Below are 21,849 nucleotides of genomic sequence, written 5' to 3' on the forward strand. Positions count from 1 at the left end.
TAATATATATGGTAACACAAAACAAAAAATTAAGTAAAAAAATATCTAAGATCTAGTATTGCATAGGCGTTTCGAACATCATATCACAATAATTTTTTGAACCAACTAAATCATCACACCATAGGATCACATTAGTTCATTTGACATGATATGATTAATTTTAATTTATCAAATTTAACCTGTAAAAGATTCCGATCAAGTGGATTCATCTGAACCTCTTTGATCCTACATGAATCTGACTCGGCTTACAAATATAATAATTGTGAGATTATTCTGCTAACAAATCTGATTACAAAGAGTAAATGATCAGGACTTGAACCAAAGACATTTCATGTGATTATATAAACCCCTCACTTGTTAGTGAATGCTTTTGTACTAAAAAAAGATTAGTCTAACAATGGCAACTAGAACATCATTTTTCATTATAATTTTTTTGGTAGTAACATCTCATGTGTTGGGAGAAATGGTGACAATTCTTAGCGTTGATAGAGGAGGGATAAGAGGAATTATTCCGGGTACTATTCTTGCTTTTCTCGAGAGGAAAGGCTCAAAATAGTCCATCATCTTTGGGTTAAGGCTCAAAGTCATCCTTGAGTTTTCACATGGAACACTAATAGTCCCTCATGTTTGTAATATTGGTGCACTTTTGGTCCTCCTCCAAAATTTTACCTATTTTTTAACATTGATTTTATCCATAACTTATGTATGGGATGTTCAATCGTCATTTTATATATTTAGTAGAAATAATAACTCCAACTGAGAGAATGTGAGAAGAAAAACATATTGTTTTGTTTAGTAGAAATCGTATTGCAGGTTAAGTCGAGAGGTTCATGACGATAATTTCACGTGCAATAGTACAAATTTTTTCTTTTCTTCCAACGTCATATGTTAAGAAGTTCTTAGTTTAGCTGCAGTAATATTTCTACTGAACAGAACAATGTGTTCTTCTTATCATCTTCTCTCACATAGAGTTATTATTTCTACTAAATAGATAAAAAGACGATTGGACATTCCTTACATAAAATTGTGGACAAAATTAATGTTAAAAAATAGGCAAAAGTTTAGGGGAGGACCAAAAGTGCACCAATATTGCAAACATGAGGGACTATTAGTGCTCCATGTTAAAACTCAAGAATGACTTTGAGTCTTAATCCAAAGATGAAGGACTAGTTTGAGTCTTTCTTCTTTTCTCGAAGATCAACTTCAGGTATCGACGTATCGTAACTGTGTTTTTTTTTCCACATGTGTGGATGTGGCATTACTATATATTTTTTATAATTGAATTGTATTATTTTGATGATTATCATGTTGGGATCAAAATAACAGAATGACAAATCAAAACTAATAATTGAAAATCTTTATATGACGATAAATCTATTATAAGGATCTCATATGTCCACAACCCGATCTATATATGAAAAATTGTTTGAGTGGAAGGCTATCTCACAATCTTTCATGAAAATTATCTTTAAAGTCTATATCATGTTGTTTACGAAACAGTATTAATTGTTTTTCATGTTAGATTTATTGTTAGACTTTGTTACGTGTTATAAAAGACGTTAGAGCGATCATCCTGAAAAAGATTATTTTTGAGTCAGGAATTGGATGGTAAAGATGCAAGAGTTGTAGATTACTTTGATGTGATTGCTGGAACAAGTACAAGTGGAATATTAGCCACTATGATCACTGCTCCAAATGAGAATAATCTTCCATTTTGTGCTGCCAAAGATATTGTATCCTTTTACTTTGAGCATGGCCCAAGGATTTTCCCACCTAGGTACATAATTGTTTTTACATATATATTATTTGACAATTTTATTCTAAACTTTAACTTTTATATATATATATTAAAACACATCTCGATTATATAACATCTTAGCTTAAGATAAGAAGTTTCACATTGGTAAAACATAGGTAAGATATTTGGTATATGATTAAGCAAGTCTTACAAACTAGTAATGTGTTTTAAAGTCGTCCGGACCTAAGTTCAGAGCGAATAATATCACTAGCGGGTTGGACCGTCACAAATGATATCAGAGTCAATCATGTGTCAGTTTTGTCGATGTGGCCCTGACTTCAACTGAGTTTACGCATATTCCGATAAGGTGGGGAAAACCGTAGTGCTGAGTCTAGAAAAATCTAATGTGGTGGGGTAAACCTTAGCAATGACGTTGAGTCCATAGAGGAGGTGTATGTAAGAAACCCTCAGCAAATAAGAAAAACTCAACACGGACATTGAGTCCATAGAGGGGATGTATGTGACACCCCAACTTCAGATAAAAAGTTTCACATCGACAAAATACAAAAAAGACATTGATATATAAGTAAACAGATCTTACCAACAAGCTAACAATATCGCTAATGGACTGGGCTGTCACCTATTATTTCCATTCTACAACATATGTGTATAGGTCAAGTATGTATCGAAATATGTTTTAATACAAAATTTTGGTTTCAATTACAGTGCATTGCCTCCAATTTTTGCTCCAAAATATGATGGAAAATATCTTCACAAAGTTTTGCAAGATAAGTTGGGAGAGACTCGTTTGCATCAAGCTTTAACAAATGTTGTCATTCCAACCTTTGACATCAAGAAAAATCAACCAATAATATTCACTAAGTCCAAGGTAAATAATCTTTCAATATATTATATTAACTTATTAATCGATTTAAAATTTACTCGAATTAAAATGAGTTAAGTTATAATTAATTAAAATGTATTTTCTAAAAATATTTTAACAAGATTGGGTCAATTTTTCTATATCAGTTCAATTTTTCAATAGGACGAGTTCATAAATGAACGGATTAATGATTTGTCTAAATTTGAACAAACCGAGCAAATTATATTTTTATGAGCTAATTTTAAAAATAATTATCTAATAAGACAAACTTATACACAGTTAGCCAATTCTCCTGAGTTGGATGCAAAGATGTGTGACATATGCTACAGCACTGCCGCAGCTCCAACATATTTTCCACCACATTATTTTGTCACTAATGATGCTAAAGGAAATCAAGTTGAGTTTAATCTTATTGATGGTAGTGTTGTGGCTGCCAATCTGGTACGTAATTAGACATACTTCACTATCATATATATATTGTTATTATCTGTACTTTTCAAAATATTACGTATATTATTACTAATTAAGAGTTTCATACGTATCTTACACTTAGATACATGTACTTTTGCTAGTTGCTACCAGATGCATAAAAATAGGGAGAGAGGCGAGCGAGATTAGGTAGGGAGGGAGGCGAGCGAGATTAGGTAGGGAGGGAGGCGAACGAGATTCGTATGTATCTCAGTTATATGTGATTCACACTAGATACATGTATATTTATGTTATATCTGGAGTGATTCACATGTATCTGGATAACCAGATACATGGGGAATGGCGAGCGAGATAAGAGAGAGGCGAGGGAGTGTGCGAGGTTTGCTATATATGTATCTCTGATACATGTGAATCCACTTAGATACAATGTATCTAAAACAAATTACACCGAAATTTGATCCTATGCATTTGAAATACATGTATCTAGAGTAGAGGCGGACCCACATGGTTTGGTAATTCGGAAAAAATCAGGTCTATATATGTATATCTATCTTTGAGAAACTGGTATATTAACCATACATCCATGAAAAACATATGAGTTTCTTTGTGCTGTTTGTACAAGCTTAGGAATTCACCCGCAAGACCAAAGTTCAAATCCAACTAGTTTCCTAAACTAGTGAGAGTAAATATATCCTCATTAAAAACATGGTCTCTAGCTATCTATTTTTTTGTTATATTATTAATGATGCAAATATGTTCTTACCAAGAATGAGTGCTATAGAGAGATCTGATATGACAGTAAATATACATACAGGCCTTAGTTGCACTTAGCGTGGCAACCAACCATTCGACGCAAACGGATCCAGAATTGTCATCAAGTAAATCAATGAACTACAATGAAATGTTGCTACTCTCATTAGGCACAGGCAATGCTGCAGATTTTTATACAACATATACAGCACAAGAAGCAGCTAAATGGGGTGCTATTGAGTGGCTAATTCATAATAAACATTCAAGTCCTTTTCTACTAGTTCTTACATGAATGATTATTACATTGCTACTGTCTTTCAAAATGCTCAAAAAAATTACCTAAGGATTCAAGTAAGACCATCTCACTTAATTATTTACTTTATCGATCACTAAATTACTCGTAGTTAAGTCTGAAATAACTATATATGAGGGTGCAAGGGGGGTATACATTTAATTAAATTCCTTACGTTAAAAAAATTATTATGTATATATAAGGTCAATACAATTTTTGTATGTATAAATCCCTGTCAAAAGTTATAGTTCTATATACCCTCGTAGCCAATAAAATTTTGTGATAATTCATCGCTAAATAGGATGGATATCTAAAGTGTATACAAGGAATATAATAAGTGTAGAACCAATTTATATACATGGTATAAATATTGAGTATATTTTATATATGTTCTTAAATAATTAATTGTTCTTTATTATATATGATTAAAAAAAATAACAGGAAAATGCACTAACAGGTTCAACTACTGCAATGGATAATGCTACAGAGGCTAATATGAAATTATTGGTACAAGTTGGTGAAAATTTGTTGAAGAAACAAAACTCCAAAGAGGATCCTGAAACTAATGAGGAAGCTCTAAAGAGGTAATATACATATATATGCTCGGTGTAATTAGTCTTTAGAGTATGTTATACGCGTTTTTATTTTAAAAAATATTTCTTATATTATCTTTGTTTTCTGTCAAATTAAGACGCATATATGAAATGAAGGGAGTAGATGTAGACTTTTGCTTGTATAAGCTACATATAATTATTTTTTTTTGTAGGTTTGCAAAATTGCTCTCCGAGAGAAAGAAACTTCAAGCAAATAAAACGTCTCATTAAATTATGGTTATAACATTTAATTTATATTAATAATTTGCTATTAGATACAATTTTTCTTTTTATGTATTCTTTTAAAAATAAGGCGGTGGTGTGCTAAACAATTTCAGATCTCATCACACATATATATATTATATAATACTAATAAAGAATAGAAAAAGGAAAGGTAAACATTACTAACGACTCTTGCGGAGCAAAGTGATTGAGGTGTGAGGGAGAGAATTTGTTTAATATTCATGTGTCAGTTTTGTCGATATGATCCTGACTTTAATTGAGTTTAGGTAATTCCGATAAGGTGGGGAAAATTATAGTGTTGAGTCTAGAAAAATCTCATGCAGTGTGGGATAAACCTCAGCAAGGACATTGAGTCCATAGAGAGGGGTGTATGTGACACCCTAACTTAAGATAAAAAGTCTCATAAAATACAGAAATGATATTGGTATATAAATAAACATGTCTTACCAATAAGCCAACAATATTACTAACGGGCTGGACTGTCACATATTATTTTCATTCTACAACATATGTATATAGATCAAGTCAGTATCGAAATATGTTTTAATACAAAATTTTGGTATTAATTACAGTGCATTTCCTCCAAGCGCATGTGATATGCATTTAAATATGTGTAAGAGATCTTATCTAATCAATTTATAAAATCAACTTTGATTCCCAAGACTCATAATAATATAGATATGGGTTCAACCTGTAATATCTCGCACCTAGAAACGACTAGAAAGAGTTTAAAATCTGAAAATAATGAATTTTGCAAAATAAGGAAATCTGGAAAATTCTGTCTAAGTTAAGAAAGTGAGTTTTGACCATTTTCAAACAGCCATAACTCCTAGATCAAGATGAGTTAGGAGCAGTTATTGATATGGTTGGAAAGCCCTTGGAGAGATTTTTCCAACACCGCTGAGTTTGCAAAATTCTGACATTGTATGAGTAAGATATGCCTTCCGGAATTGGGCTGTTGGATCGAGGAAAGTCTCAATCCGAATTTAGAGAAGGGCGAATTAGTCTTTTCTCTAATTAATTTCCTAATTCGTTTTTAGGGATTTATTGGGATAAAAACAGAACTTAATTCAGTTTTGAAAAGTTAGAATACGCTTAGGGCTTGGAGAAGAGAGAAAGAAAGAAAGAACGGGAGAAGAAGGCAAGAATTTGTCAAGATCATTCAAGCTTGCGAGTGGAATTCGTCGGGGGTGATCCCTATTAAGGTATGTGAGATCTTTTCGTGTTGTTCACCCACACACCAACTTGTTTCAATTCAGCAATTTGGAGTTGTTTACATGTTAAGAAGTGAAGTTCTTGAAGAACAATTGTCAAAATTCTTGTTGGTTGAGTTGTTGATGCTTGGGGGTTGATTTGATTCATGTTTTCGGGCTGTTTTCGAGTTAGATTGGTTGTGTATTGAGGGTACATTTGATACTAAGTGTTTGGGGAAAGAACTAGGGAAGATTAGAGGGTTTAGGGATGAAAAACGGAGAAGAAAAATTGAGAAAACCTGGGCAACAGGGCTGGGGCGCCGCGCCAGCCAGCGCGCCCCAAAGCAGCCTTTGAAGTTTGGCCTCTGGCATGTCGCGCCAGCCAGACTTCTCTGAAGTTTGAGGGCTGGCGCCCTGCGCCTCTCAGAGCGCCAGGGACGCCAATTCTCCACATTCGCTCCCCATCTTTTCGTACTCATTTCTAAGCGATGTACCTACGTTTTTTAGTCGATTCCAACACTCTAAGGTACATCTAAACATCATGAAATCATCCATAAACATGAGATCATGAGCCTTGAATCCATAATCCAATTCAAGGAAAGTTAAGATCAAAGTAAAAGAAGTTAAGAGTCAAGTCTAGAAGTTAAGAAGCAAGTCAAAGCAAAGTTTCTTAAAGTTTTCAGGAGTCTTTATTAAACGTTTTAACTTCGTTTTAAGGCTCAAGTTTCAAGTAAAGCAAAGAGTAAGAGTGGAGTTCATTTCTCAAAAGTTATTAGGGAACTATGTATTTCCAAAGAAGTTTATAAATGTTTTCACATTTGAGCAAAGAAAAGGGAACATCGATTCCAAAAGAGCCTTTGGCTAAGCTTTGAGCAATTATCTCAAACTAAAGAAAGAGGTGTTTAAAACACATATGAGCTAAAGTATATTCTGGGAGTAGTATTGAGCACCGAGTTGGGGATTCAAGTTCATATTAACGCAAATCTCCATAAGAACCATGTTGCCAACATGGGATCTAACGGGTTATACTTTTTAGATGATCACGTAAGTTAAGCTAGTGAATTCACTAAGTTAAGTAAGGTCCTATATCAAGGCAAGGTATAGGATGGTCCTTGGGCAACGTGAGGTAAAATGTTGTATCATCACTAGGGCTCATAGTGGTGGTTGTCGGTTAAAGAATCTCCCACAAAAGTTATATTACTTTTATATTTAAGTAAAGTTGCCTTATCTTTAACCAACTAATTAAGTTGTTTACATTGTTTTACAAGCTTTATATATATTGCATGTGTCTTATTGCTTTATATTGAGTTCAGTTATCTATGAGTTAAACAGAGCCAAGGTAAGTGTTCCTTTGTACTCCTTTCAAGCTTAAGTTGTTGTTTAGCATTCCAACTCACATACTCGTACATTCAATGTACTGATGCAAGTTGGCCTGCATGGTCTCCGCTGAGTTAAGTAAGCCAGGCCAAGGGTGCGCTTGGGGCCAGCGATGGTCTCCGAGTGCCAGCCACGTCCTTGGTGTAGGCTCCGGGCATGACACAACCAACAAGGTAAATGGTACCACCTTATAATTTAAAAATCTAACACGTTTTAATTCCACTTAATTTTAATCAAATTTTAAGTGACTCTTTAATCAAATAAGAGTCACCTATTACAAGTTTTAATTAATTAATTAATTTTTTTTTGAAATACCATTAATTAATTAGGTACAATGTACTAACTAGCTACGTAGTAATAAGGTGTCTAACACACATATATAAGGTTTTGAATTAAAATCCTTTGAATTATTAATGCTATGAATTTTTGCATGTATTATTTATAAGCATTAGTTAGACACTAGTTAAAAAATGTACCAAACAAGGTACTAATAATACACAAAGCTAAGTGTATGAATTATTTTTTTTTAATGCACTCTATCAAATGATCTCTTAAGTACGCATAACAATAACGTTGAATAAAATGTATTAGTAATGTTTACATTAATAATGCTAGATTAGTTATGTTGCATTATTTCTTGCACATTGTTGGATATGATGTATTAGAAATAACAAGTCTTACATAACTACTATACAAAAAAATTACAAAATACCTTCTACACTCTTTAGCATTGAAAAATGGAAAATATTTTGAGAAAGATTTGAGGGATAGTTATATCAGTAATCAATCTAAGCATTCCTAATACATCGAAATTCATGATATTAGTAATGAAAAAGAAGAGAAAGAGGAAGAATGCACGAAAAATCCTATCCTAATAGGGCTCGCCTCTCGTTGTTCTCTTCGGTTGTAAAGTGCTGCTCAAGCTGAGCTAACTACAGGTCCGAATAAACTGGGACACCAGACCATCTATGGTAGGGCTAACGAGATATCTTTTGCTTAAGTCTAGGCGTATAGATTGGTTTCTGGATCTTGAGATTAGTTTCATTTCTCTGGCTAGGAATAATAAAAAAATTTAGGAATAGCTGATTCTAGATCTATATATATATATAAAGCAGGTTCTAGGGCAAGTAAATTTGAAAGCAGTCTCTTTAAAGAGAGCTAGAAACATGCATTATTTTTTCTAATAATATTACACAAAGTTAATGCATATATTATTTTTTCTAATACACTCTATCAAACGACTCCTTAGTTGTGTTAATCGGTCCCACACCAACTATAAACTCACTTTACTTCAATTGGGCCCACTATCCACGTGTCAAAATTTAAACAGATTTTCATACAACTTTTATTGGTTATGTCAAACTCAAAATAAAATTTCTCAACTTGTTTACGTGCCTATATATACCATGCTTGTTATATGCTCAAATCACCAACAAAATTTTAAAAAACTTTTAACATTTTAGTTTTTATCAATTATAATCTGCAAAATGGCAACTACTAAATCTTTTTTAATTTTAATTTTTATGTTATTAGCAACTACTAGTTCAACATTTGCTTCATTGGAAGAGATGGTGACTATTCTTAGTATTGATGGAGGTGCAATCAAGGGAATTATTCCAGGTGTCATTCTTGAATTTCTTGAAGGAGAACTTCAGGTATCGTAAAAATATTTTATAATGTATGTACATAAGTGTGAATACTACTATAGTCATTCCGTATACCATTTTTGAAGGACAACTTTAGGTATCATAAAAATATTTTTGGGAAAAAGGATAAATATACTCCTGAACTATCGTAAATGGTATGTAAATACCCTTCGTCATACTTTTGGGGCATTGTTGCCCCTGCCGCCTTCCAAAAACTAGAGCATATATACCCTTTAAACTAACGGACATACACGTGTCATAATATTATCCGCCGATTGAATATCGAATCGACGGATATGATTGTGTCACGTGTCCCGATTTAGTCTTCTGTTAAAGTGAAGGGCATATATGCTCTAGTTTTTAGACGACAGGGACATCAATGTCCCAATAGTATGACGGAGGGTATCTGCATACCATTTACGATAATTCGGGAATATATTTGTCCTTTTCCCCAATATTTTTTCGTGTATATGTATGTAAGTGTGACATTACTATCGTTGTTTCTGAATCATTCTATTTGAATTTATACGATTTACTTTTCTTTTCGAGTCAGAGAATAGACAATAATCCAAATGCAAGACTAGCAGATTACTTTAATATAATTGGAGGAACAAGTACAAGAGGTTTATTGGCTGCTATGATAACTACTCCAAATGAAAACAATAGACCCTTTGCTGCTGCCAATGAAACTGTACCTTTTTACTTCGAACATGTATAGACACGTAATTTTTTATTGAACCTAAAATTTTACACCAATTTTAGAGCGTAAATATTATATAAATCTAAATTAAATATTTTTGACCTTTATCTTATTTTATTAAGTTTATTTTAAAAGTTTTGGAAACAACAAAAATAGAATCACATAGTAAGGTAAGTTTTATTTTCAATTGTTTACAAAGAATATATATATGTCCTTTTAATTTAGATTTAATAAATAAGCTAGGGTTTATTAATTATAGTTTTAGATTAACTATTCAGCTTTTCTTATATTCTATTAATTTAAAATAATTAATTTAATTTATTTTTGTATATATTTAATGTTTTTTAAAAAAAAATAAAAAATAAAACTACCTATTCCCATACCCACCTGCACGTTACCCTCACCCCCAATTTTCCTCCCATTCACTCTCACCCCACAACCCCACTACCCCAACGTCTACACACACTACTACAGCACAGCATACAATACTTCATACCCCTATAAAACAATACACAGGATACACACAAAACGGACACTTAAAAGAGACAAAAAAAAAAAAAAGGCAACAAAGGAAAAACACGCTGCACACACATAAACATTCACGCAGGAAAAGAAAAAAGAGGAATTTATTTTAGTTTTAGTCTACTCTTCTTTCAAAAATTCATCAAGACATTCACATATTTTCTTTCTTTTTCATTACTATTTTATTTAAATACAACACATATACCATCACAAATCACCTACAAAATTTGGTGGGTGTTCTAATCGAGGTTCGATCAAGATTTTGCGATATTCAATTTTTCCTTATCTCTTTAATTTATTTATGGAATTTGATGTAATTTTATGACAAGTCTTCTTATATTATGTTTCATTCATGAATTTGATTGAAATGATTAACTTGGTAGTTGTTATATCTCTATTTCATGAATAAAGGTAGCTTTAATCGATGATTATTTTATTTATTTATTTATTTTTATTTGTTAGTTGTGATCTCTTAAAAATGAACGGGTTGTAACATTGTTCTTGTCTTAATTTAGATAATAATGATAAAGTAGGTATAGTTAGGCTAAAAATAAATAAATAAACAAATTATTGTTGTTTTATTTTATGAAACAAAAAATGAGATTTATTTTTTTACAATTCGTTATTGTTTTGTTTGATTAGAAAATATATACTTAATTTTGATGTTAATTTTAAGAGTAATAAAAATATAAAATAAAAAGATATGAATATGATCCAAAATTTTATCCTAGAATTTTAGTATTTTATTTTATTTGAGTTTTCTTTATAAAGACTAAGTATTTTCTTTTAACATTAGACAAACTTTTAGGTACGTTAATTTGTTTCGATTAAGAATATGGTTGCGCATCTTTTTTGAAACATACAAAAAAATCAAGGATGCAGTGATACACCTTGTCCAATAATATAATTAAATTTTATTAATTTAAAGTAGAGACTTATAGAAAAAAATAGATTATTAGGTGTGATGCAAAGAAGACAGTTATGTTTCTAAATGTCAAGATCAAGAATGCGGTTACACATCTAGGTTGAGACTCAATAGAGTTCAACAATTAAAACATGCGAGCAAACCATGGCCTGAAATAATATATCCAAGAATATTTTAAAGTAGGTCACTACAACACAATCTATTTTTAGCTACAAAATTTAAGCTACAAATTCGAAAATCGTGGCTATTATTTAGTAATAGCTACAAAAATTTTAGTTTTATAGCTATTTAAAAATTAGTAAATTTTCTTAGCCACAAAAATTAATTTGGCGAAGTTAAATCCTCATTTTTGTTACAATTGCTAATATTTGTGGCAATAATTATATGAATAGCTACAACTTTATTGCTACAATTCAATTTTATAGCTGGTTAAAAAATTTTACCACACAATAAAAGTTATTGTAGCAATAGCAACTTTTTAGCCACAAAAAATTATTTGAAACAAAATGATGTAGCTAAATAAATATTTTTGCTTCAAGGTATAAAAATTTGTGGCAATAGTTAATTGATATAGCCACAAGTATTTTGCTATAGTAAAATTTTGTAGCTAATGATTAATTTTTGCCATGAGTTGAAATTTACCATAGCAATAATAACCTTTTAGCCACAATAAATTATTTAAAATAAATTATTATAGCTAAATAAATATTTTTGCTTCAAGTTGTTAAAAAATGTGGCTAAAGTTAATGATATAGCTATAGATTTACTGCTTTAATAAAATTTCGTAGCTAATTTTTTTGGGTCACATGTTGAATTGTTTTGGTATCAATGATAATTATTTTATCCATAAAAGTTTAATTAAAACAAAATATTATGGCAAAGTAAATATTTGTTTTGCGTACTAAAAATCATGACAATGGTTGGTTGAATAGCTATAATTATTTGTCATGACGAGATGATATAGCCACAAATATATCATTGTGTTAAAATTTTGTAGCTTATAATTATTTTTTATCACGGGTTAAAATTGTTGCAACAATAATAATCTTTAGCAACGTCAAAATATACCTTTCTTGCATCTAAATATAACTGGAGTTATTAATCATTCAATTCAATTTTACACAGTCTTATTTGTAAGTTTCAAATATAGTTCAAATAAATAGTTAATTATATTTTAATTGATTTTAATTAATTATTCATATCAAATTTAAACAAAATTTCTCTAAGTCTCGCCTTAAACTTCATCCTGATCAAGTGCTTCCATAATTATTATTTGTCTCAAATGTGTTTCATTGAAGTAATACATTTATCGATCTATTGTAATTAGTTGTGTCAATCATTCAATACAATTTAATTTTATATATGATTTAATTTGAATAAATAAGTGATTATATTAACTTTGATTAACTAATTATAGAATATTTAAACAAAACTTTAACAAGTCTACTCAAGCTTCATCCTGATCAAGTGATTCTAGAATTGTTATTTGACTCAAACATGTTTCATGAGAACATTATCCATCAATCTAGTGTAAATAAAGGTATTAATAATTCGATTTGATTTTATGGGCATAATTTTAATAAATAGGTAATGATATCTAACAATTTTATTAATTAATTTATCAAACTTAAGAAAAGGTACTTCACTAAGTCTCGCTAAAGCTCCATCTTGATCAAGTGCCTCAAAAATTACTATTTTTTTGAGAATTTTTCTTTGTAATTAGTTTTGTTAATCATATTATTCGATTCAATTCAATTTTACAATGGCTTAATTGTAAGTTTCAAATATAAATTAAATAAATATATGATTATATTTACTTTAATTAATTAATTATATCAAATTTAAGCAAAACTTCAATAAGTCACACTTAAGTTTCATCCTGGTCGAGTGTTCTGAGAATTATGATTTGACTCGCGTATAATATTCTGAAATAATACATTTATCGTTCTAATTTAATTATAGTTGATCATCATTCATTTCAATTCAATTTTAAAGAATCTTACTTGTGAGTTTCAATTATAATTTAAATAAATAGGTTATTATATTCGATTATAAGTATTTTGATAATTTTAAGTTTACTCAAACTTAATCTATATTTATGATACCTTTGTGATATACTATTAGTTTAAATTAATTAATAATTTTTATAAATATAATTATAACTAGTTGACCTATGAATTTAATAATTGAATAGAGTTAATACTTTAGTGTATGTATACCATTATTTATATCTAATACAAATTAGTTTTAAATAATACTCCATTTGTTCACTTTTACTTATCACTTATTTCTAAAATAGATTTTAACTTTTACTTGTCACCTTTGGCATATCATAAAAGGGAATAAATATATTATTATTTTTTCATATTTTACCCTCAATATTAAATAATTATTTTCTAAATTATTTTTCAAGACATCATTTAATAGGGGATAGTTTGGTAAAATACATATATCACTAATTATTTTCTTAATATATTGTCAAGTCAAACTATGACAAGTAAAAGTGAACAGAGGGAGTCATATATAATAATTTAATAAGTTATAAATAAAATGAGTAAATGTGATTGTATATCGAATATAATAGTAATATAATAGTTTTACGGTTTTACCTAAAGAAAATTAAAACCAAAGCTTCTTTTTTATGAAATAATGAGGAGGGAAAACAAATTTAAAAGAATTCATGAAAAATATCCCTCCAAATCGTTTCCCTCTATTTTTGGGGCCTAATTACAGCCTTCTTTTCCTATTAGAGAGCAAAAATAAAAATGACAAAAAGAATTGGAAAGCCAAAACCCTAAATTCTCTAAACAGATCCAAAATCCATTCATGAAGAGAGGAGCATCAGATTCCTTTATCTCAAATTCAGAAAACAAAGGTACTGAATTTGTATTGTTTCTTTAACTTATATTTAAAACGCTATGAGTATAATGCGTATTATACATTTCAGTTTTAATATCACTATGAATATTCTATTAGCAATAGTTTCTTGTAGTACTTGCAATGAAAATTCAGTATGTAGTATGGGTTAGAAGCTTTTGATTATCTAATAAAAGTAAAACTTGGATGTGAATGTGAAGGATATTTAGGCGTGAAGATTGAAGGGTGTTAGGTTTGTATCTAATGGGCAAATTAGTTCAAACATATGTTTATATATTACATCTGATGTCCAATTTATATGGTGTAGTTTGAGTACTTGATTTGATGTTTAAGAAACAAAAATTGAAATTTGTGGTCTAATATTTTTATAGGCTACAATTGTAGTGATATAGAAGTATTGCATTACAAAAGTAAAGTAAAATTAGAAAGCTAATGATGAATTCTGTAATGAACTCTGTAGATTTATTTTATAAGGGAAAAAGGGTGTAACTTTTGATATCAACGATGCCAATTTCTAAATTGTTGTTGCTAAATGGTTTATTATTTTCTTTATATCTCTTAACAGATTTTGAACTATATGATACTTGAGAAATATCTTTTAGTTTTACCATTGTTGTCAAACAAGAAAAATATGCAAATTAGCCAAGTCAAAAATCCTCAAAAATTGGTCATAGAAGATGTTAAAAGAAATTTTAGTAAAAATAATGTTTTTAGGTAAAATATATGATTATATGTACTCCTTAAATTCTATATATAATGTAATTATTTTTGCCTTTTGATACTATTAATTTACTTTATCGAAATTTTGCAGGTAAATTTGTAGAATTATTAGAACAACTTGGAGATAATGGCATGAGAAAAAGGAGAAGACGATGCCACTTAGAGCCTTAAGCAAGATACTACTATCGTAATAGCTCTTATAAAAGAATTATGTATTGTAAATGTTCTAAAATTGAAATATGTAATTATGTGAAACTTGAAATCTATTTTGGAATTTAAATTTTGTAATTTTGATCCTATAGTCGAAATTTTTGTGATTAATAATTCTTATGGCGATATCCTTCATTTGTAGCAATGGAATTTTATAGTTGTGGCTATATATAAAAAAAATTATAGCTATGCATTTTCATCTTTTAACTTTTATAGAAAAATAAACAAAAATAGCTAGATAATTATGTATTTTGTCAAAAAAGTTGAATTCTTAGCCATGTATAAAAAAGTTGTGGCAAATACTTTAATTCATAGCTATAAGTTTTCTAACTCGTAGCTAAATACAAATATTATTGCCACGAGACTAAAATATAATATAGCCACGAAGTAAGATTATTCATAGCAAACAAATCAAGTGTTTTGCCACAACAAAATATATTGTGGCTACCATATAAAAGATGCTACATAATTTATTCGTCGTGGCAAAAAATTTAAATGATTTGCTATAGGTATATATTTTGTAGCAAATTTTCTATATCATTACAGCTACAACATCATTATTTTTGTAGCTATAAGTGTTAGTCCTTAGCCACAGATCATGTAAAGTCTGTAGCTAACTATTAGCCACGCTACATCTTGCTACGAATGCTACGGAAACAAAAGTTATGGCTAAAGTGTTTAGCCACGGACTTTTTGATATTTAGCTACGATGTATTTTATAGCTATATATGCATTTTCTTGTAGTGGGTAGAAGTCAATAAAAGCGACCGTGCTAGAACCACGGGACTTGAGGTGTCACACCCCAAATCCGGATGTGATGGCACGTGTCCATTTCCCACCGGACACGTCAGCCTAACCCAACCACAACGATAGAGAAGTAGAAATACGAGAATAAAAGATAATAAATAAGCGGAAGACTTTAATTAAGACTCAACACTACCCAGAATTTGGTTGTCACCTGTACAAACCTCTAAATACAGAATTCGAATAAAAATATACAAGTCTCAGAGTATAGTTCTCGAATAGAACAAAACTGAAAGTAAAGATAACTCAAGGGCACGTCTGGAATGAACCGCTACCTCTCGAGTATGTCCCGAAGCTCAATCTGCTAAAGAAAATACTAAGCCGAATCTGAGAGAGAGCTGTCAACCTACACAATTGTGTAGAAGCAAGGGTGAGTACCGAAAACCACAGGTACTCGCAAGTAACTCTAAACTAAGCAAAACTAGCAGCTACAAACAACTTCTTTCAATCCCAACCGAACCACCGAAACTTCAATCTAGCAGCAAACCAACCAACCTATACTAAATAGATCATATTCAACGGCCAGAACCAACAATATATCCTCATCAACCTCAAATCAACAAATAAGAGCAAGTAGATCAAATTCCACATAAGAAGGGTAAACCGATACAATCCACACATAACAGACAAAGATAAGGCAAATGCGATGCAAAATGCAATAATGATGTCATGTAGTCGTGATGCATGTCTGTCCTACGATACACATCTGTTGACGTAATCAGTCCGCACTGAATACTCAAATCAGAACCCATGGGGGCCACACATGGACCATGTATCACCGCCGGAACCAGATCCCATCGGCATCCAAATCGCTAGCCGGAGCTAGTCCATCTCATATATCTCTAGCCGGAGCTAGTCTCAACTGTGTCTCATATCCATCCATCCTCATATCAGTGTCTCAGAACTCATGCAACATATAGTTCACACATGGGATGAATAATGAATATGCACATGGCATCAATCACAATCATATCACGATCACATCATAGTATTACACATCATCTGTCTCAATCACAACCATATCACGACCACATCATAGTATTACACATCACCTGTCTCAATCACAATCATATCACGACCACATCATAGTATTACACATCACATGTCTCAATCACAACCATATCACGGCCACATCATAGTACTACACATCACATGTCTCAATCACAACCATATCACGACCACATCATAGTATTACACATCATCTGTCTCAACATCAATGTCTGTATCAATCATAACCTACTCATGCTCTTCTATCCCCTCAATATCAGTTATCACATGACGTATTCAACAAATTCAAGTCACATATAACACATTTAGCTCGTTTTATTCCCCATCTTTCATTTACAACAATTTCAATCAACAAATAAAACCCATCCTCAATCCCCATTACTCCCCAACACAATTAGGAAAGTAGTCATGCGTAGTCTAAGAGTTTTACAAAGATTGGAAGCCACTTGCCTTAAAACGAACTCCAAAAGTTACTTGACTTGAGCCCTTTCCTTTCCGAGTATAATCCGGATCACGATAATCTATTCAAACAATTATTCACAATCACAATTCGAGTCCAATGACACCAAAATCAAGAAATTTAGGGGAAAAGGGCAAAACGGTCCAAAAGTCTCATACCAGAAAACGATACCCAAATCTGGAAATTTTTGATGTAAAATGATCCTTAAAGTATTTGGAAGCTAATGGTGAAAACCAATTTGAAAACGGAGTTGAAATCAATTCACAAACTCAATTTGAAGGAAAATCCACGTTCGTGAAGAAGCCTAAAATATTCGGATCCGAAACCCCGACTCGAAAATGAAATATCTCTTGAAAAACATCTTACCCATGCTTAGATAAGTTCAAATATGAAATTTCATCAAAAACGGAGTTAAGATCGACCTTGAAATTCTCAATTTATCAAACTTTAACTTTACCGGGAAAGTCCAAATTGTACGCGGTTAATATGATGAAAATAATCGATGAATCAATAATTTTATGTTAAAATCAGTTTACCCATAACATAAGGATCGTAAATATACCTTTTTCATCAAAAAGGGAGTCCAAATCGATAAAACCCCAATTTTTCCCAAGAGATTTACGGATAGGAAAAAAAAACAGATAAAGAAATTATGAGAAAATGTCGAATTGAAGATTGAATACTAACCCTCATATTAATTCAAGAAGAAATCCGTAAGAATCACTCCATTCCGATCTCTAGAACTCCCGATATGCTCAAAATACCAAATGAACACAGTCTGAGATTTTTATAATAGTACATGACTATTATGCACCAGAAAAACAGCAGTTAATCTTTCCCTAAAAAGGCCTTAATTTCCTCATACGATAGTGAAATGATCCGATTCTTTTTTGTAAATGTCTTAAATAATGATATGGACCTGCTCGTTCAATCAAAGCTCAATTTCATGCTCGTTTGCCCAGTCAAATATCATTTCTACTCGGTAAACAATTATTTCTTATTTGCGATAAAAGTCCAATCTCGGGTTAGCAAAAATGCACCAAAATTTGCAGATAAGTCCTATAATTCATGCTCAAAATTTCAGAACCTTCGGAATAATTTTTCGACCTTTAAAACTAATAATGAACCCTTTAGTTGCCACAATTTGCTGAAATAGTGTCAAAGCATCCAAGAAACTTAAAAGCTCACCCAAAACTCATTTGGCACTTCCCGAACACAAACCAAATATGCTACTAGCTTGAAAATGACATTTCGGACTCAATGAAATCGTCGGAATTTGAATTCGAGGTCTCCTTGACCCGGTATCCGATAAGGCGTCAAAAAACTAACTTTAGGCTCGAAAACTCGAAACGCACTCGGGGCCTCTAAAATTCAACCAAGACTCATTCTAGACTTAGAATCACCCCCTGAATCCAACGGTGCCCTCGGAATTCCATTTCGAGCACCAGAACCTCGTTTGTTGACCAAAGTCAACTCTTGATCAAAATTCACAATTTCTGCAACTTAGGACCTCAAATCTTCGTTTTAACTCCAAATTTGACTCCGTAAATTCTCATAGACACGTTTCGACATTCTAAAACTGCTGGAATCGACGGAAATCCGATTCGAGTCTCGAAACTCCAAATGACTCGAAATAGCACTTTTAACCAAACTTTAACTCTTAAAAACTCAACTTTTCATCAATTTTCCTTCAAACCAACTTCGAAAATACAACAATTAGGATTCGGGGCAACTATCGGGAGGGGTAAAACGGTCATTTTATGAAAATTTCCAAAAATGACCTTTAGGGTCATTACATGAGGGATGCCTAATACCTTCCCCTTGGTCGACATAATTCCTTACCCGAATTTCTAGTACGCAGACCATAATAAAGAGTCATTTCCTTTTGGTTAGGGATTAAAAAGAAAAGGTGACTTGGAACACCATAACTCAATTTCAAGTGGCGACTCTGAAAATTAAAAAATAATCCCCTAAATCAATAACGTCACTTAAATTGGAAAAACCCATTCACCGTAGATGCGCAAAAAGGGGTGTGACAACATGGCCCTAGGATTTTTACTTCTAGGTACATATACATATTTATATTCCTCTATTTTAATTTATTTGTCTAATTTTAACTTGATACAGAGCGTGAAAAAAGATTTTTAGAGTCTTCTGATAATATTTAATATTGTGGTCTTAAACATGTCTAGTTGAAAGTTGAAATCTATAAAATAAAAACAATTACTTACTCTCTTTGATCCAATTTATGTGACACTTTTCGTTTTTCGATAGTCAAAGAGTGCATCATTTGCAATGTGTCGAACAATCAAGGAATGAAATATTCAGTATTTTTGTACGTAATTTTCTGAGATAAAATATAATTAACCTCAAATATATGAGATTTTTGTTGTTTATACTTATATATATTTAATTTGGTTACATTATTATATTATGCAGGCCCTTTCCTTATTTTTGCCCAAAATATAATAGTACATATCTTATGCAAGTTATTAAAGAAAAAATGGGAGAAACTCGTTTGAATCAAACTTTGACAGAAGCAGCTCCAACATATTTTGCTCCACATTATTTTGTTACTACTACTAGTAATGGAGATCAATATGAGTTCAATCTTGTTGATGGTGGTGTTGCTACTGTTGGTGATCCGGTAATTTTTTATCGATCATGCATATATATATATATGTTTTTTCGAGATATATATATTTGATCTATTATGTGTGGATGCATGATGTTAGGGTTTTGCCCTGATTTTCTTACCATAATTTAAAATTTATTTTTCTTTAAAGAAAAGACAAAATATCAGGAAAATATAATAATCTTTCATATTTGGTTTATTCTTTCCTTTTAGGAAAAGGTTAGTCCTTTTCTAGTAAGAAGAGGTTTTAGGACACTATAAATGTAGTCGTTTAGAGACTTTTGTTTATGGGGAAATTTATTATCTCCACAGTTTCAATGTTTTTCTTTCTATTAGTTTTAATATAATAATATTTTGATTTTTAGTATAAGTTTTTGTTATCTGATTTATCAACTATATGATTTGCAATTGTAAGCTTCTGCATGACGCTCTAATCTCCTTCATTACCCAACACATGCATGCAGGCGTTATTATCTGTTAGCGTTGCAATGAAACATGCAGAAAATGAGGATCCAGCATTTGCTTCAATTAAGTCAATGAATTACAAAAAAAAATAAATTGCTCTCATTAGGCACTGGCACTACTTCAGATTTTCGTGAAACATATACAGCAGCAGAGGCAGCTAGATGGGGTCTTCTTAAATGGATGGATGTTATACAAAATATGACTAATACAGGAAGTACTTACATGACTGATTATTACCTTTCTACTGCTTTTAAAGCTCTTGGTTCACAAGACAATTACCTCAGGGTTCAAGTAAGGCCCATCATCATGTATTTGGTATCCTGAATGCATGTGAATCACATACAGATAGTGCAATTTGCATGTCTTTGGGATACCTATAAATCTCACTCATTACTTATATATATATATATATACTAGTCTGCAATATTACCTATTTTATTAGATCACTAATGCATCTCGCTTGCCACTCTCCCATCATGTATTAATTGGTATCCCAAATGCATGCGAATTATCACACTAGATAGTGCGATTTGCATGGGATACATACGAATCTCACTCGCCTTTCTCTCTATTTTTGTGTATTTGGTAGCAAAAATATGTGTATCTAAGAATATTTTTCTTAATATATACTCCCTCCATCCCATTTTAGTCTGACTCGCCATGGAGTTTAAGAAAGAGAGGAAGACTTTTAAAACTTGTGGTCCAAAATGAATTATAGAAATTTGTGTGATTGTAAATCATTTCACTAAAGGTAAAATAGACATTTTATAGTTAAATTGTTACTTAATATGCTCTAGTTTTGAGACGGCAGGGGCACCGATGTTCCAAAAGTATGACGGAGTGTATGTGCATACCATTTATGATAGTTTGGGGGTATATTTGTCCCTTTTCCCTTTATTAAAAGTATATATGATAGAGTAGTAAAGTATGTAGTTTTTTTCATTATTATTATTTTATAATTATAATATGCATGATGTCATATTTTAATTTCTTTGCTAACGATATGATTATATTTAATTCCAGGAAAATGCACTAACAGGTTCAACTACTACATGGGATAATACTACTCTGGCTAATATGCAATTATTAAAACAAGTTGGTGAAATCTTATTGAACAAACAAGTTTCCAAAGACAATCCTGATGAAACCTATGCGGACGCTCTAATAGGGTAAAACTCTTAGACGCGTTCGATTCTATCGGTACTTGAAAGAATTCTTTTCTTTTTTTTCATATTACTATATCTCATCAGTCAATATTATTCATATTAAATTTCTAATAAATCTATTTTATTGCTAATTAAAATAATTTATTTCGTTGTAGGTTTGCAACAAAGCTCTCTGATAGGAAGAAACTCCGAGCAAACAAAGCGTCTTATTAA

At 31.2% G+C, this 21,849-nt stretch overlaps 2 pseudogenes; both read left to right on the top strand.

Moving 5' to 3' along the window:
- Positions 1 to 397: 397 nt before the first annotated feature.
- Positions 398 to 4,916, top strand: LOC125814414 (patatin-2-Kuras 1-like; annotated as a pseudogene).
- Positions 4,917 to 8,982: 4,066 nt separating this feature from the next.
- Positions 8,983 to 21,849, top strand: LOC125814439 (patatin group A-2-like; annotated as a pseudogene).

The sequence above is a fragment of the Solanum verrucosum genome, unplaced genomic scaffold (genome assembly GCF_900185275.1).
Source record: "Solanum verrucosum unplaced genomic scaffold, falcon-dt-bn FXZP01000268.1, whole genome shotgun sequence".
Taxonomy (NCBI): domain Eukaryota; kingdom Viridiplantae; phylum Streptophyta; class Magnoliopsida; order Solanales; family Solanaceae; genus Solanum; species Solanum verrucosum.